Here is a 15,211-nt window from a genome sequence, read left to right as displayed (position 1 = left end):
AATGCCAAGAACCTACAACCAATATTACTTTACCCAGCAAAGCCATCATTCAGAATTGAAGGTTAGATAAAGAGCTTCACAGATAAGAAAAAGCTAAAGGAGTTCATCACCACCAAACCAGTATTATATGAAATGCTGATACATAAGTGCTATATAAGCAGCCTATGCTGGTTATTTGAGGGTATGAGGAAGTTCACTAAATTCTGATTCAAAGAGTCAGGGAAGCCTTTATCAAGGAGAGGCTATTTAAGCTGAATCCTGACAAGTTTGAGAAGCACTCTGTTGATACATTGGCGATTTTCTGTCCCCAGTGACAGCACAACAGAAGATGACATGAGAACATGGTATCTCGGTGCTACTCTCCTTTCTGTGCTTTAAGTCACTTTCTCCAGCCAGGGTAAGGTTGAGAGTCACTGTAGAGGCAGCATTTAATGTCAGGAACACCTGCTCAGCAGGTCCACATGCAGGAGAAAATAATGCCCAGGATTCTGAAGGAGGAAGGGCCACGGGAGGCTGTGGCTGTGTGGGAAAGCTTGTTCCAGCCAGACTGAAGAAGCCATTTCTGAATCCCCATCCCCTGCGGGCTCTCTGTGGGTGGACTTTTATCACGTTCCCCAGATATAACAGTTAATTGTTCTTCAAGTTTCCACGTATGTGCTTGGCCAGCCATCCTGTGGAGCCATCTCCCCACTTCTAGACACCAGCCCATAAATATGCAATCCTCCGCTGGCATCGGCAGGAGGATACAGAGAGCAGTAAAAGGGACACATGATCCAGCTGACAGAAGAATGGTTTTGTTGTTGGCTTTATTATTGGCCATCATTTCTGTGATAAGGAGGTTGGTACTGGGGTTGGTATTTCTATTTCCCTTCTTCCTGCAGCAGTCGGAGTCTTTGGGTGAGGATTACAGCAGGTGGAGACTGTTGTGGAGGATGTGGGATCATAACTGTCTAACCCACCCAAAGCAACCTGCCCTCCCTGCCACTGTAATTCTTTAAAATACAGACAGCCCTGGAATTGGCTTTGAGCTGTGTGGGTCCACTTAAACGTCAATTTTTTTCAATAAACACTGTAAATGCATTTTTCTCTTATGATTTCCTTAATGACATTCTCTTTTCTCCAGCTTACTTTATTGTAAGAATACAGTATATAATACATATAATATACAAAGTATGAGTTCACTGCCTGTTTATGCTCTCAGTAAGGCTTTCGGACAACAGTAGGCTAATAGTAGTTATGTTTTTGGGGATCCAAAAGTTATGCATGGATTTTCGACTGTGTGGGGTGACAGTGTCCCAACTCTGACATTATTCAAGAATCAACTGTATATATAAGCATATATATATTACATATAATCTATAAATATATAATATACACATATATGATATATAGTATATCATTATAATGTATTATCTCATATAATAAATATATAATGCATAATATGTAATACAATATAATAATAGTGTATATCATATTATGTAGCATATTATATATGATATGTAACTACACTAATAAAAGACAAACATGAAAATTGACCATACCTTTGCTATGCCATAAGCCACGCCCACCAGCCAATCAGAGCGACTATATGCAAATTAACCCAAACAAGATGGCGGCCGGCAGCCACGGAGCTGGAGCAAGCAGGAGGCTTGGTTGCCCCAGTGATGGAGGAAGCTAAGCTTCCCGCCTGCTGTGGCCAGCTCTGAGCTCCACTCAAGGCAACAAAGTTTCAATTATAGAAGATAAATAAACCCCAGATACCTGCTTTCAGTTGGCCGTGGCCATGGAGCTGGAGTGAGCAGGAGGCTTGGGTTGCCCCTGGCGATGGAGGAAGCCAAGCTTCCCACCCGCCCTGGCTGGTTCTAAGCTCCACTCAAGGCTACAAAGTTTCAATTATAGAAGGTAAATAAATCCCAGAATAAAAAGGAAAAAAAAAAAAAAGGAGAGGCTGGGAGCTTCCTGTCGCCGGGGGGCTTGGCCAGCCTGAAAACGGTCCTCAGCCCCTCACCCAGACTGGCCAGGCACCCCAGTGGGGACCCCCACCCTAAAGGGGGTGTGGCCAGCCTTCAAACAGCCATCAGCCCTTCACCCAGGCTGGCCAAACCTCCATGGGGTGATGGTCCCCACTGGAGGGGCTTGACCAGCCTGCAAACAGCCTGCAAACAGCCATCAGCCCCTCACCCAGGCTGGCCAGGCACCCCAGTAGGGACCCCAACCCTGAAGGGGGTGTGACCAGCTGCAAATAGCCATCAGCCCCTCACCCAGGCTGGCCAGGCACCCCAGTGGGGACCCCCCACGCTGAAGGGGGTGTGACCAGCTGCAAACAGCCATCAGCCCCTCACCCAGGCTGGCCAGGCTCCCCAGTGGGGACCCCCACCCTGAAAGGGGTGTGACCAGCCTGCAAACACCCATCAGCCCCTCACCCAGGTTGGCCAGGCACCCCAGCGGGACTCCCACCCTGATCCGGGACACCCTTCAGGGCAAACAAGCCGGCCCCCACCCATGCACCAGGCCTCTATCCGATATAATAAAAGGGTAATATGCAAATTGACCCTAACAGCGGAACGACTGAGAATGACTGGTCACTATGACACACATTGACCACCAGGGGGCAGATGCTCAATGCAGGAGCTGTCCACTGGTGGTCAGTGTGCTCCTACAGCGGGAGCTCTGCTCAGCCACAAGCCAGGCTTATGGCTGCCAGCATAGTGGTGGTGGCGGGAGCCTCTCCTGCCTCCTCAGCAGCACTAAGGATGTCCGACTGCAGCTTAGGTCTGCTCCCTGCTGGTAAGTGGACATCCCCTGAGGGCTCCCTGGCTTCCAGAGGGATGTCTGACTGCCAGCTTGGGCCTGATCCCCCAGGGAGCAGGCCTAAGCCAGCAGGTGGACATCCTCCGAGGGGTCCCAGACTGCAAGAGGGCATAGGCCGGGCTGAGGGACCCCCCTGAGTGCACAAATTTTTGTGCACTGGGCCTCTAGTATAATATATAAATGTTTATATATGTATACATATATATGTGCTTTTATTGAGTACTTGTTCAATGTTTGCCAGCCATTCACTGAATATTTTCTAAGTGCCAACCGTGGGACTTACAAACCTGGAGGGTAAGCATTATTTCCTCACATTTTACAATGGAGAAAAGAGAGGTACAGGTACAAGAAGTGTAAGAATCTAGTCTGAGAGAGTTAATAAGAGGAGGAGCTGGAACACTCACCCAGATAAAAAATGTCATACTTTAAAAAAATCTCAAATCACTTAAATGCTTGCTTCTTTCTCTGTATGCATTCTATTCTAATCCTACAAGCAGAGGAGCAGACATTCCTGTGTAAATAATAACCACATGCACATTTCTCACGTTTGTGCTTTTACTGGAATACGGTGTTTTAATTGTGAGAAACAATGTTCTATTTTGACGTCTTTCCAACTTCCCATCAACTCCTAGTATCGCTAAGAGGTTGACTACCCCATGGCTACACGAGCATCAGTGTAACTTCTCACTTATTACTGGAGAAACCCTAAGGAGTGGAGATAGCTCAGAGCTTGTCAGTTAGGTCCATCTTGCTCTCAGGCCTTCCAATGCCCAGACCACTCGGGAGACAAGGCAGCCTCCTTCCCTTACCACTCCAGCTGTTGAGTGGAATTCCATCACTGTATGTGCCAGTGATATGGAGCTTTATAGACCTAATTGAATTTAACAACAGGGAAGTATGACAGGCAATCTCCAAAGACTGAAAGGGCTTTGGAAACAGAAGATAAAAATTAATGGGACCTACTACTGACAATCCAAGGAAAGTAAACCTTTAGTGTTGACGGACTGCAAAGCAGTGATAAGCAACTGAAGAAGGTAGAAAATGGCTAATTATTTTCAAGTTTATTTTAACAGCCTGGTATAAACCAGAAAAGCAATTCATTTACTCATTTATTCAATTAATATTTCCTGCATGCTTTCCACATATCAGGCACAATTAAACACTATTGATCAACATTGCCTTTAAATGTATCATTTGGCTAAAATATAGGTCTATGTTTCCTTTAGCGTTCTAGTGTTTTCTTTACTTTTGGGAAAATCTGATTTGATTACCTCTTTGCCACACTCTTTGCCAAAACCATCAAATTATTATTTTATTTAATCCCATGGCTGTTAATAAAACTTACCTTTCCACAGACTTATGTTTGCAATCTCTAGAAAGGTGTGAAACAATACATCTTTGACTTTTTTTTTATTGTGAGGAATTGATTTTGCTACTTATGTAAGAATTTATAAAGACTGAGCACATGTGATAAGAATAGAGTATTGTTATTAAATAAAACTCACAACAAAGATTCTTAGGCATTTTATGATTATATATAATTATTGTTGGCCTACTTTAAACATAAATGTTAATCAGTATATGTGAATAATGGTTAGCTATTTTCCTCTACATGACCAAATCAAAACTTACTGAGATTAACCGGGTTGGTGGGGTGAGAAGTCAAGGTGTGGGGTCACAAGGAGGAAGAAAAGGGGGAAAAATGAAGCAGATAGGTAGGCACTGGGTGGATTTGAAATGTTTCTGAATGCAGACTATAAGCTCCAGGTAGGTGGGGTGAGAAGTCAAGGTGTGGGGTCCAAGGAGGAAGAAAAGGGGGAAAATGAAGCAGATGGGTAGGCATTGGATGGATTTGAAATGTTTCTGAATGCATAATAGGTTTCCATCTGGGGGTGCCCAGGCCCCTTTATCTTTTCCTCCCCACCTGCTGCCCCACTGTGCTCTCTTCAATTTCTAGAAGACAGCAGAGGACTGAGTGAGGACCCCAGGAATCTTTGGGCAGGTGGGGCTGGACTAGTAAACATAATAAATTTTAATGGGAGCCAGGTAGGAAACAGGAGGGTAATTCTCGGGTACAACTTTAGAATAAGAGAGAAGATCTTATGAGGAACTTGGTATTGTTATAGGTTGGAAAAGGATATGTCTTTCTTCAGGGGTGGGTGTATGTGTAATGAGATGTAGAAAAGAGAAATGAGGTCTGAAATGAAAGGAGAAGGAAGTGTAATTCATGAATAATTAGGTGTGCGTGCTATGTGTGGGTGACAGGTAGTGTAATCTACGATTAGCAGTTCATTTGAGGTCTGCAAAAGCATTTATTCACACACAGAAATATTGGAATGACATACTGTTTAAAAATTGGTTGCCCTTACCGGTGCTCTATGGTTAGAGCGTTGCCCTGGGACTGAAGGGTTGCAGATTTGATTCTAGTCAAGGGCATATACGTCAGTTGTAGGCTTAATCCCCACCCTGGTTGAGGTGCATGGAGGAGGCAACCAATCGATATGTCTCTCTCACATCGATGTTTCTCTCTCTGTGTCTTCTCCCTTCCTTTCACTCTCTCTCTTTAAAAAAAAAATCAATGGAAAAAATATCCTCGGGTGAGGACTAGGAACAACAAAAATTGCTAATATACATTTTTCTTCTTCTTTTAAGTAGGGTTTAAAATGACTTAATCAGAGATCATCTTCTGGGTGTTCCATTTCCTAGCAAGTTCCAAATCAGTACAGATTCTGCCTTCCTGGAGCTTATAGTCTCTTGTAGGGTACTGAGTCTTTCCTCCTCCCCCAGTCAAATTAGCTCAAAATTATTTTCCCCAAATGTCCAGTTTGTATTTTATCCCTCCCCACAAAATCATGACACTTTAATAAATGTTAATGCTCTGACTTTGTAATGAAAAAATTGCAGTAAAATATTAATTAATTTTTATAATGTGTTGAAAATTTTCAGTGGAAAAAGAAGCAAGTATAATGAGGGTTCTAACATAATTTTCAAATGAATATTCAGGGATTAAAAAAAGAGAGTAAGAAGTGTGGAGCACCTGGAATGTGGTTGTTTAACAAGGGAACATATCAAAGTCATTGAACATCAATTCATTATTTGGTATGAAACAAAATACATAAGGAAGCAATTTTGGTTTCTTTCCGTTCTTTCACAGACACTGAAAAATGATATGACTTCTTTAGTACATATTGTAGTTCCCTGTGGGAGCTACCAACTAATTTCTTTGTCTCAGTTTTATTTATTCCCTACTTTCTCCTACTTTTTTTGTGTGTGAGGGGAGGGTGTTATTGATTCTTATACCTAGCTCCTCACCCAAAATAATCAATCATCTTTTGGAGGGGAAGGGAAGAATTATAGTGATTTTATTTTCCTACCTTTGTATTTCCTACATATAGAAAATTTATGTATGAGAGGTGGCAGTTGTTAAGTATATATAAATAAAATACATATGTATATATTTTTAGTGGATTGAATCACTGTATTCATCAGCAGTGAAATGAAAGCATCTTTTGTCTTGTATAGGAAGGACAATGTTTTGTAGGAAACATTGACCTATGTTTTATAGGAAAGCTTTTCAGGAAAGAAAACACATATTCCATGAGCTACCAATACGAGAATGTGAATTTGGATGTCAGTGCTAACTTTGAAATTAATCATAGAATATAATCTTCATTTTTTTAGTTACTTACATTTTAGAGGAATTTTTATGATTATTTTGGCAGAGGCCATAAGCAGTCACCAGCACCAACCATGTCACGGTAGGAGCGGAGATCCATCTACAGACTGCCCCAGTTTCAATCCTGCTCTTCCTCTCAGTTTCTCTCATCTGTAAAATGGGCATGATAGCAGTGCTTACCGTAGAAAATTGGTTGTTATGCAAACTTAGTGATTTAATATTTATAAAGCACTTAGAACAGATTTGGCACATAGCACTATGGGGTTGTTAATAAATGAATGTAAGTAAATCATTCCTTGGTAGATTGGGAATATATTAAAGCACACAGAGGAAGATGTGGAAAGCAATGAAAATTCATGTGTCTTTGCAGTGATATGTATTTTTGCATGTTCATAGGCTGTCAGTTTTTGTGTATCTTTCCCTAATAATGTCATCTCTTTGTAGCTCTTAGATGCTGATACTGTCCCTAACACTTCTGCTTCTATTTTTTTTCTTTTTGAGTTTGCTACATATTGTAAAACCTGAATATGGCAGATGGTTTACAATGCCACATAAGAAGAACTTTTTTCCAATTATGTTTTCATCAGGCAAGCAGCCCACTGTGATGGGAATAAATGGTGATGACATTGCTATGAAATTGATGTTGTCTGTTCCAGAAGGCTATAGAATTGAGGAAACACTGGCCGCAATTATCCTTCACCTTTCCAACATGTAAGGTCAAGAGTTAAGATAAATAAAGGAAGACTCTGTAGTTTTCTCTTTCCTTCTTAACATCCTGTTGGCATCTAGAATTTATAAGACACAGGGGCAGAATTTGTGTGTGTGTGTGTGTGCAGTCCCTGGCAATGAAACAACAAATTCCTTCTCATTCATGCCCATAATCAGAATAAATGTGTTATATTTAAATAATTCATTAATTTACTATCTCATTCACCTAAAAATTTTAAGGTAAATATCATAATTTTTAAGTTCTAGTTTCAGCAAAACAGTGACATTTGGAAAGGTCAAGACTACTGACTTATGAGTATTAATAATCCATTTGCAAGTACCATAGTAAATTGTTCTATATGCCTGTAGAATGTTTCTCAGAATTACTGGATTATCACCTACTAAAAAGTTCAAAAATACCTTTCCGAATTTTTTTTCCAACTGAGAAGCAATTCTGCCTCAATCCCAAGTAATTCTGAATTGTATATTGAAGTACACCCCATAAAATAATATCGTCTTTAGTAGCTATTACTTACTGAATATCTATGATTATCTAACAAGATTATGAATGCATTCCTTCTGCTCTTAATATATCAATGATGGGAAAGAGATCATTGTTTTTTGAGAGTTGTCACTTTGGGGTATTTTTAGAAAAATACTTATGTGCCAAGTTTTCATTAGCTTCTTTGGGACGCTTGGAATTATATGTATATGAAGGAGAGAGAGAAAGGAAGTGATGATAGCAATGAAGTCCCAGGTCCAAGTCCTTTATTTCTTCATCTAGTTATTGCTTCAGCATTTCTAAATCCCATTTTTTATATGAGCGGAAGAAGAAAAGAGTTCCAATAACAAGTGGATTTCTGGGTGAGTCAAGCATTCAGGTAGTGCTGTGGCGGACTTTGGACCTTGGTGAGTCACCAGAAGTGAGAAGCTTTAGACACACTGAGTAAGGTTGGGCTGGGAACCCACTTGAGAAGGAAAGGACTTGAGAAAAACAACTTCCTTGGTAAGATCAGACTGCTCTCTCTCCTTATGACTTAATATTCTATCCAACAGCAAATAGAAAAAGAAAAAAGGGAAGGGGGGAGGGGGAAGGAGTATTCAAAGCCAAACTAAAATCAGATGCATAGATGCAGAGGAGAAAGGCTCAACCCTGAGCTTACTGGTTCTCCCACGTTAGCTCCGGAACTGTAATCTTTTCACTAAAGCTGTGTCTCTCCCTATGCATTCAGCTGTTCCTAGCAAATTCCGTGGAGTGTCAATTTTGAAAACATGGCTGTTTTAGAGAAGCAGTGTCTCAAGTAAATTAGTGTTTTAATTGCGAGAAGGTAGAGTACCCGAATTAGAAGTGTTTTTTATTTCTTTTCAGAAGCATACACAAATGAATGGCCATGATGAAAAACCTTCCTTAGAGTCTGTAATGAACTGTGGTTAGAGAAGGATTAAAAATGTATTGACTTTGGCTGTGGTAATTTAAGAGCAGCGGTGCCTTCTTATGGGTACTTTTCCCAATGTGGATGCATTTATTTTACTGTTATTACAGCTATCAGAAATAAGAAAAAAATATTTAGTGAGAATAAACTTACTTATTTCAGCCTGTCTTCATTCAACCTTTGAAAATGAAGAGATTTTTCTCGTTCATTCTACGCTTTCTGCGGGGAGGATGAGTCCTCTCAGCCTCATCATCTCCCTTTAGGGAAAAGACTAGAGGGGGAGACTCTAGTCTCAACAACACCTCTCATCACCAGGAGTGGATTGCCGGAAGGTGTCTAGTTATGGTTTGTGATCAGCATATTCTGCCCACCCTCATTTCCTGTCAAGGCTGTTAATGCCTAGAACCACGTGGGTTGAGCGATGGGTCTTCTGCCCACCCTGAGAGCTGCCCTCGGTTATGCTGCTGCCTGTGGATTCAGCTGTATTCCAAATATTTGAATGTGCGGGATCAGATACTTGACCTTTAAAGGGATGACCCTGGAATGAGTGATCTCTGAGGTTGTCCAGGCTCTGACAGTCAAACAGGTGACTGGTGAAAGCCCTGGGAGCCTGTGAAACACGGTCCTTCTGGTAAAGAAAGCCCAATGCAACTCACAGATAGAAAGGGAACTTCACTATTCTTTTACATTTTTTATGAGTTGCTTATAATTTTCACATAAGTCTGATGGTTTGTGCATTTCAAAACTGACAGTTGCAGACATTTGCAGGGAGTTTTTTTTTTTTTTTAATCCCTCCCTCAGAGAGTCTCAGTAGACACTGAACTTCATATAGGCTGTAGAAACTTCTGAGCTTAGGTTTGGGGTTAAGCACTGGTTCTGCCCCTTACTGGCATTGTAGCTGCACAGGTTAAATGTTCTCTTCAAACTCAGCTTCTTAATGGGACACACAGACATTCCTAGGAGTTATTTCTCTCTCCCAGGCTGCAGACGGACTTTTCCCACTGCCTGCTCTATCTAATAAATAGGGACCATCCGTTCACACTCTCCAGCCCCTTCGCCTTCCATGAGTAGAAAATCATTTGATTCTTCTTCACATTATTTCTCCATCTACTCTCCCTTCTTCATTTCTACAGCCATTACCCGAGTCGAGATTATTATGACAATGTGCCTGAAATAATGCAGCAGATCCCTCACAGGCATGGACTCCTTCTGTAGCTTTCATTTTACTCCCCTCAATGTGTATCTTATCCTTGCTGCCAATTTAATCTTCTTGAGGCTCAGCTCACATCCTATAATTTTTCTTCTTAAGAGTCTTTTAAATGGATCTCTCTGTGAACTGAATAAAGGCCACACTGAAAATGCATCTAATAAATGGTGTATCCTAGTGTGTCTAATACTAGGTCAACTGGGCCCTGACAATCAATACAATTTTCTCCTATTTGAATTCAGGTTTTGCATTTTGGCAAAGATACTAGAAAGTGAGGTTCTGACCTTCTCAGTACATCACATTCGAAGGCATTTGATGTTGATTTGTTCCATTACAAAAAAAAACAAAACGGTAACTGTGATAATTTGGTGAAGGCGACAAGTGATGGGTTTCTCTATTGAAAAGTTTCTCTATTTCCTTGTATATAACAAGGGATCTTATGGGGAAATAATCTGAGAGTATTTAAGTAGCTAGTTATTTATCATACTTTTCCCACTGATTTTAGCATCCATTGATGATTCTTGCTGGAAACAATACTGTGGTGTTTGCTAAATGGTGATTTTTTAAAATTTCAACCATTTCGTAATGTACAGACACTAGTTGGAAATTTATAATAAGGAAAAGTTTACTGTTCTTTATTTACTTATTCATCCATTCACTTGTACATTCATTGTTTATATTAGTGTGAACAAGTGAATTCTTATTTTGTGTCCTGGGTTATAATCTATCCCAGTCATTTATTTTCTTGTTCAGTTTTCTCAGATTTGGCCTTTGCGACTCAACTTTTAGTTGGCTTCTGTATCTTTCTAGAATATGCTCCCACCCCCTTTTTAAGCACTTCCATATTTCCGGGCACCACAAGTTGTTTCAGGCTCATCTTGTACTTTCCCCACCTGTTTCTCCAAGTACTTACAGTATTCCTTTATTGGAGCCTGGTATTTAGAAACCACAATCTGGGTGGTAGGTGGGTTCATTGGTCCTGGGGTATCACAGTGCCTGTCTAGTACTCTTGAAAATTGTCAAGGTCATGAAAAACAAAGAAGGACTGAGAACCTGCTTCTATTAAAGGAGACTAAGGAAACACAATAAGTAAATAAAAAGTGTGATTTTGGATTGGATCCTAGACCAAAAAGAATAAGAGTGGGAAATTTGAGTAGATTCTGTAGGTTAAATAGCATTATAAATTGTACTATAATTTTATACATATTTATCTCTCTGTTGTGGTCATGTAGGAAAAACAATGATTACTCACATTATAACTGATAGGGAAAAATATTTTTCAGATCTCTGCAACTGAAGAAACTGATCTGACTTAGGGGACAGATAATTCAGAAAAGAAATAAACGTGTACTTGGTGTTCTAACTTTGAAATGAATTACCAAAAATTATGTCATTAATCTCTTTCTGATGAACATTTTCATTGTCTCTGTTTTTCCAAAATGATATATAACTCTGTATTAAACATATTATTTGATCTTACATTTTCAAACATTTGAAAATCTCCTTGGGATACGTTTCTTGAAGTGAGGTTGGTTAAATAATTTATGGTATAGCTGTAAGCAGTGTGAAGTCATTAGAGATTATGATATAGATCAGCATTTGGCAAACACAGCCTATGGGTCAGATCATCCATGACCACTCATTGACATATTGTCTAAGGATGCTGTGTGTTACATTGCACATGGGCCATGGAGCCGCAGTGGGGACCATGTGGATCAGACAGCCTGAAATATTTACTATCAGGCCCTTTTAGAAAAAAGTTTTACAGCCCTAATACAGATCTTTAGCATGCAGGTGACAATATTTTTGTGTAAATACGACAAATTTTATTACATACTAGAGGTCTGGTACACGAAATTTGTGCACAGGTAGGGTCCCTAGGCCTGGCTGATGATCAGGGCTGATCTGTGGGGCAACCAGTGGGCCGGGTGATCAGGGGACCCCTGCTGGCACCCACCTGGCTGGTGGCCTGGCACCACCTGCTTGATGGCCCCAACTGGGGGCAGCTCTTGTGTTGAGTGTCTGCCCACTGGTGGTCAGTGTGCATCATAGTGACCAGTCGTTCTGCCAGTCATTCCGCTGTCCGGTCAATTTGTATATTAGGATTTTATTATATAGGATACTATAATATATATGGATATTCATATATAAAATCAAAGATCCTATTTACTTAAAATTATATATGGACAAAGAGATTCTGTAAGATTGTTCACCAAAGTGCTTAAGTAGTTACATGTATATATTTTTTATATTTTTATTTATAATTTTCTGCATACTTTATAATTTCTTAAAAGGGTTGTATAAATTCCATTTTCACATGTTTATCTCAAGGTATCTATTCAAACCACTCTATTCAGTTTCCTGCACCCAACACTCTAGTGAATCGAGCCTGGCAGTGATCATAGGAGACTTTGAGGGACGTGTTTAATTGTTAAGTAGGGTGACTGGGTACCATGGTTAGCCTGGAGCAGTCAGTGCTAGTTAACAGCTACCGGGACTATAAGGTCATTATCGCCTTGTTTTTCTCGTAATGCTATGGTAGTTCTTCTCAGCTTCCTAAGCTGCTATTCATCTTTTAGACATCCTTTGGGTCCTGTTCTTGGACTGCCTCTCTATATACTCTCCCAAGACCTCTCCCCAACTGCCATGGTTTAGTTGATATCCGCATACTGATGACTCCTAAATCTGTACCTCTAACTTCCAAACCAGTGCTTTCTGAACATTTTTGAGATACCTAAAATCTAATTTCATCTGGGTGCCATCCTTGATACTTCTCCTTCCCTCCTTCTCCTTCAATCCAGTCATCAAAAATCCCTGGCAAGTCCTGGCCAGTTTTCTCAGTGGTTAGAGCATCAGCCCGTGAATGGAAGGTTCATGGGCTTGATTCCCAATCAAGGGTATGTACCTTGGTTGCAGGTACCCCAGCCCTGTTAGGGGTGCATGCAGGAGGCAACCAGTTGATGTGTCTCTCTCACATCAATGTTTCTCTCTCCCCACTCCTCTCTCTTATCCTCCTCCTCTTTCTCCCTCCTTTCTACTCTCTCTAGAAATCAATGGAAAAAATATCCTTGGGTAAGAAAAATCCCTGGCAAGTTAACCTCCCAAACATGTTACACATTTTTTTCCATCCTTAATACCACAGTCCTCATTCAGACTCTCTCATTCTTGCCTCTTTCACTCAGTTTTTTCAGTTTACCTACCAGACTGCAGCCAGAAACATCAGCCTTAAATGCCAACCTGAAAATAATATAGGTAGTCCCGAGCCAACCTCTGTTTAAAATCTCTTTAGTCAGTGCTAGTTTATGTCTACCAGGACTAGTGATGCTTTTCAGAATGTGGTCCATGAACAGTCTGTACCAGACACCATAGGTTACATATAAAAAATGCAAAATTAAAATATTTGAAGTCCAAAGTCTGGCCTCCATTACACTTCCTGGATCAGAATTTATGGACAGACCCTCGACATTTCTATTCTTACCACCATCAGATTGCTTTCAGGTGCCCTACTGTTTGAGAGCTACTAGCCCGGGTGTCTATCAATAGAGGTGCTTTGTTCTGAGCTATTTATGAGAGCATCCAAAGCCTTGCCTGGCCTGGCTCTTTACCAACTCCTCCAGTCTCGTTTATTGCCATTTCTTGAATATGTCACACACTTTACCTTCTACTAATATAAATCCCTGCATCTTCTTGCTTATCCCTTGCTGTTTAACTTCTGTTCACCTTTACCATTTCCTCTAAAATCCCTGTCCTCCATTACTTCACCTGACACACTCATAAGTATATCTCAAGTCTTTACTCAGCAGTCCTCATATGCAGACCTTCCTGGCACGCCCAGGATGCACTGCGCACCAGGGGGTTCTGTGCCCCAAGGAACTATTACTGAGCTGGGTCAGCATGTCTGGTGCATAGTGAATACTCAATAAAGGTTTGTCAAATTGAGCTGATAATTGGCATGTGAAGCTTTTTTAGAATAATATATAGATTCTGTCCATTATCTTTTGTTGCATTAAAAAAATCACCACCAAACTTTGTGGCTTAAAATAACTACTTCTTATTTAGCTCATAATTCAGCAGGTTGGCAGTTTGGTCTGCAGTCAGCCAGCCAGTTCTGCTGCTGCTGCTGCAGCTGGGGCTGCTCCCGGGTCTGTGGTCAGCTGCTGGTTGGCGAGGTGGCTCTGCTTCTGGAACTGGCATCAGAGCAGTGGTGATGACTATGCAGTGCCTCCCTCCTCCTATAGGGGCCTGGGGCTCGTGCAGATGGAGGTGGCAGATTCTGATAGAGAGAGTAAGGCAGGGAGAAGGTGGGAGGAAAAGCTGCATGTTCTGGGGAGGCTTATTCTCAGAACTGGCACAATATCATTTCTGTCACTTCCTATTAGCCCAAGCCAGTTACAGCATGAGCCCCAAGTCGAGGACGAGCAAACAGACTCCACTGTTTTGATCGGAGGCACTGCAAAGCATTATGGCCATTTTTGGAATCTGCTCCATGGGTCTAATGTATGCGACCTCATAATTGTCATGTGTAATGTAACCGTAAACTGGATTCTAATTTTTAAAATCACAATCACTGTTCTTGCCTTATGAACACCGTTATTTCATTTCATCTTCCAACTATTCCATTGCCAGATGTTGCTGTTTCTTTTTTAGCTCTGTCACCTAACTCCTCTCCAATTAGCCTATTCTGAAGTGCCCATGAGCAGTGTCCGTAAGCATGCACCATTTAATCACTCCAGTTTGGTTAAATCTTAAACTGAAGCCAACATTCCCAGGCACAGCAAGCTACAGACTCTCAGCAGGAGACTGGACACGTTGCCAGTAAGAAAACCTACCATTCTTGGATCCTTGGATTTTACCTTTCAGTTTCAACTTTACTGCCTTACAGAAAATTGACAGTCTCCAGCTTTCATTCTGTCATGTCAGTTGACCTATTTTCTGTTTTGAAAGCGATATTCATCTTTCTGCTGACTTGAGTGGCTCTTCACTGCTCAAAAAGAGCTTTCTTTAAAGGGCAAAGCTGTCTGAGGTCAAGTCCGCTGTCCTCTTTGCTGGTGAGGTGAGTTATGTTTTGACTCTGTGCTCCCCCTCTGAGCCTAGCATTCGTCATTACACTGCACCTCCCTAGTCTCATTTCCATGGTTAGTGTTGGAGCTCTAACCTCAGTGGCATTTAATTTCATTTTCTTACCAGACCTTACAAGGAAATCTAGCAATATCTGCTATTTGCAAATAACATGGGAAGAGAGACTGGCCTGGGAATTATTAAGTAGGCTTTGGAGATTTCTGCCCTAGGACTTTTTTGGGGGGTGTGGGGGGTGGGGAGGGAGGAGCCTCTCTAATTTTCCTCCTCATGGATTCTGAATTAAACTCTCAGCAATCC

The 15,211-nt window shown here is 41.1% G+C and overlaps 1 protein-coding gene across 7 annotated transcripts in view; it reads left to right on the top strand.

Annotated features, from left to right (window-relative positions):
• INPP4B (inositol polyphosphate-4-phosphatase type II B) overlaps positions 1-15,211 on the top strand; it is a 593,476-nt gene that overhangs the window by 175,512 nt on the left and 402,753 nt on the right. The window contains exon 1 of one of the 7 annotated variants that reach the window (XM_070415226.1): positions 8,150-8,201. The exons of the other annotated variants lie outside the window; for them this stretch is intronic. The gene's annotated coding sequence lies outside the window, so the exon portion shown is untranslated. Of the gene's footprint in view, positions 1-8,149; positions 8,202-15,211 lie in introns of those variants that run through there. 7 annotated transcript variants of the gene reach the window in all.

This window comes from Myotis yumanensis, unplaced genomic scaffold (genome assembly GCF_028538775.1).
Source record: "Myotis yumanensis isolate MYYU_CA2020_CCGP unplaced genomic scaffold, mMyoYum1.0.hap1 SCAF_5, whole genome shotgun sequence".
NCBI classification, from domain to species: Eukaryota; Metazoa; Chordata; class Mammalia; order Chiroptera; family Vespertilionidae; genus Myotis; species Myotis yumanensis.
This window is presented reverse-complemented; position numbering and strand designations above follow the sequence as displayed.